The sequence below is a fragment of the Pinus tabuliformis genome, chromosome 6 (assembly GCF_031772625.1).
Source record: "Pinus tabuliformis cultivar Carrire ecotype Pingquan chromosome 6, CPIR1, whole genome shotgun sequence".
In the NCBI taxonomy this organism is placed as follows: Eukaryota; Viridiplantae; Streptophyta; class Pinopsida; order Pinales; family Pinaceae; genus Pinus; species Pinus tabuliformis.
The window spans coordinates 1218540106-1218544002 of NC_142292.1; the positions used below are offsets into that span (position 1 = coordinate 1218540106).

Sequence of the window (3897 nt, forward strand, 5' to 3'; positions counted from 1 at the left end):
TTACACACAATACAAATTTCTAGTTTATGCCAGCACTCCTATTTTATCATCCAGCATATGGAAAATGAATTATGTGAGATATTAACCAAGCTAGCATATAGTAACAGGGAAAAACCATTCTTTAGAAGGGTTGTAACTTGTGACCCCTGTCAGGTCTATAATCATGATTTACGGGTGCTTACAGCCTACAAAAATGACTTACAAAGTTAAAGAAGTTACCTTCTTTTATTATTGGTGACAATATGCAGAGGTGTTAAGAAAACCTTATCATTGCCTCAATATGATGATAATGCAGAGATATTATTTTCAACCAATAGTTATATTAGAACACTGGTTCAGATTTGATTTCTATACCTAGATTTGAAAAGAACATTTTCATTGGGTTGCAAAGGCATAACTCATTTTTGAAAGTTTCTTATTTTTGAAGGTTGGTTGGTTAAAAATCCTGAAGGACCACATTAGAGGAGCACTCCATCCTGTGCACATGGATCACTACTTTAATGCACCTCTTTTGGAGCCTGGAGGTGGCCACATTTTGAGGAAGTTGTAGCTTGCACTTGAGATCCTTTTTATGAGGAGTTGGTTAACATGAAGAAGAATACCCAAGCTTTAAGGGATATAAGGCAACTGTCATATTCTCCAAGGTCAAAGAGTCAATAAGAAGTAAAGTGCTCCATGCCTGAGGGATACAAGGGTAATTTAATATTAATATATGATTGGAGTTTTTTAAGGAATGCCCTAGATATAAGGATGACTGTAACCTTTTTCAGTTGTTAGCACAAATATCAAGAAGTTATGCCTTTTAAATGCCATAAAACATTTCAAATAATGTTTCACAATTCTGAAATGCCATCTAAAGTGGCAAGTGACATTTCAAGGCAAAATGGGCACGTCTTAATATGGTTTAACTGTGTTTTGACAAGGAAATTGACCATAGGAACCTGCCCAAGTTCTTTAAATTGGCATTGACATAAATTTTGACACTAATTTCACATTGAATAAGCTTCTAGAAAACCCTTACACCCTTTATTTTTTCTAAATACAATTTACCACTTGTTATTTCCTCACACTTTCTTCCAGGTTGTTTGAGCAAAGGTATCTCCTACACAAACAAGAAGCACTTCGGTTGTGTGTGAAGATTGTGATATGGTTTTGTAGTCACAACCATAAGACAGTTGTGCGCAACAACATTATTCCACACTTCATTTCTTCACATTTTCTTCAACAAATTTTAGGAAAAAGTGTTCTCTATAGCTAAAACAAGCATGCTATGTGCATTTTGGACAGCATGGATATTATTGGAGGCTACATTTAAATTTTCTTACTTAATTATCCTTTCTTCTTGTGTTATTTTATATTTATAGATAGACAGATAGATATTTTTTCCCTATTTCAATTTTTTTTTGTATTTTTACTTTTTTGATGGGGGATGAGGCAAGGCTCATGTTTCCAGCATGTACCCCTCCCCCAATACCATGCAACTTTGCTTCCAAGGATTTTTGAGATGGAGACTCAAAGGCTTTCTAAGAGAGCCCTAAATCAATCTCCAAGGCATTTGTCACACTTCAAAAAATAATTCCAACTCAGAGTGACTTTTTAAGTTAAAATTGAGGCCCTTCAAGGTTGATTAGAAATGGGCTTCTAAGAGGTTTATTTAAGGATTTAAAAACTAGGGATATTTATTCTAAAATATTAACATAACAATAATTCTCAAATGTTGATGCATCACTAGGATAACAAGATTAACGCATCCAAAGCGTTTCCACAATTTACATTGAACTGAAACTCAATCAAGAAAGTATCCAACAAAATCAAGAAAGAAAAAGGAAACATATAATAAATAATGTAGACAACTGACTGGAAAATTACTAATAATACCTGTGACCCGATTCCCAAGGCTTCTTAATGCTACTTACAAAGATCTGTTCTAAGAGAACTAAATTTTTCACCACTACAACTTGTACCACCAGGTAACCAGTATATCCTCTCTGCCTAATATATGCAAAAAAATATAAGATTACCTGCAATTCCCTTCCATAACTTTTGTCATGTTGTCATCATATGTAGGAATAAACACATCGCTGGCCAAAGACACCATGTAATCCAGTGCAACCATTTCAGATGAATGATTTTGGAATGGCTTTAAATCCATAGGACTAAGAAGAGTCTCCTTCCTCACCTGCAGATTTTTGTTGATCAGCATGAGTGCATGACATAAGAAAATCCAACTTCAAAGGAAAATGAGTTGAAGTGAGTGAATCGGTCAACTTACAATATTTGGATAAGTTGAATAGAGGGCAGGCATCCTTCTTTCTCCCCCATAGATTTCTTCAGCAACAATATATATCTGAATATTTCTATCAAAATCAAAATCTTTCAGTACTAATGGAGTCTCCTCTGGTGTTACAGGACACAGTCCATCCTTCCTCTTCATTTAAGAAATTATGACCTCCTTCCACCAAGGGTAGGCATGCCTGTGAAAGAAATACAAAAAGATAATAGGATCAACATTGTTAACAATAAATATTTTGACTTGACCAAGAAAATATTATGATTTCCAAACATGTAATATACCTCAGTGTGGTGAGTTCTTGAACTTATTCATTGGTACAACGAAGAGTGCAACCAGAAAAACCAATATATCCATTTCATAAAAAAGATGAAGAGCCACAAAAGGACCATGTTGTTGCAATATTAAAAAAAAATAACCCAATTCATCAATTTTTGAAGTGAAAAGCAGAGTGTTGTAATTCACATGACAACATAGCTTTTAAACCTCAAGTGGAATGCTATTATTTGTCAGATGTGCATATGCCTTATTCAAATGCAAAACTTTGTGCTTTCTTATAAGGGGAAGGATTTGTATCATGGTAGGAAACTTTGTTAGTATCCTTCTATGCAAATCCCAAAGTATTAAATGATAGTCTTTGATACCCAACCTGATGTAGGTAATAGGACATGTTTGACCAGCTCACAGGAGGCATGGTGAAGACTGCTCCATCTTCTGCCTTTGCCTTCAGCTTTGAAGGAAGCTTATTTTCTATCTGAAAATTTCCTCTGATAGATGTCATAAATTGATCCACATAAAAAATGTCTTCAAATTCACTGTTCACATAAAATTAAAGATTAATTTTTGCAAAAGGAAACATGAAGGATAAACCACCTCCACAAGTAATTAATGCCAATACTGAAATGAATCAATAAAACATACTGAAGACTTGTTAACAGATAGGAGGAATACTGAAGTCAAACACCTGGGATCTGTCCAAAGTGAAGCCTTGTCCAACTTTGGGACAACCACAGTCACATTGAGATAATTGTAACCATGTCACATATCTAACATGAGAAAAAGATTGACCAAAATAAAGCCTTGTCCAGCTTTGGGACAACCACAGTCAAATTGAGATAATTGTAACCATGTCACATATCTAACATGAGAAAAATATTGACCTTGATCAAATGATAATATATCACAAAACAGTCACAAAAGAAAATGCAGTAAACACTGTGACAACATGAAGTAAATAATTACAGAGTTTGGAGAACCATAATCAAAGCCCTGGCTAAAGGACAATCGTGCATAATTCTAAAAGGTGGAGATAAACTAGCTTGCGTATTGCAACTCACATCTGATCTAGGCCTCCATTGCAAGAGACCATTAGGTATCCATTGCTTTTATATAGTCCTGCCAACAATTTTCATACTCAAGAATTTCAGTATAATATTCAAGATTTTCTCAAATAGATACCAAAAGGAGGGAAAAACTAAAATTAACTGAGAGAAGAGAAAAAAAAAAATTCCACACTAATGGCCAGAGAAATTTGTCCTTACAAGAAATAATGGAGTAATTACTCTGAAAATATTCGATTTCATTTGAATTTAAAGGTACAAACCATA

The 3897-nt window shown here is 34.3% G+C and overlaps 1 pseudogene; it reads right to left on the reverse strand.

The window, feature by feature from the left end:
• Positions 1–2017: 2017 nt before the first annotated feature.
• On the reverse strand, positions 2018–3677 carry LOC149263076 (rhamnogalacturonan I rhamnosyltransferase 1-like; annotated as a pseudogene).
• Positions 3678–3897: the final 220 nt, after the last annotated feature.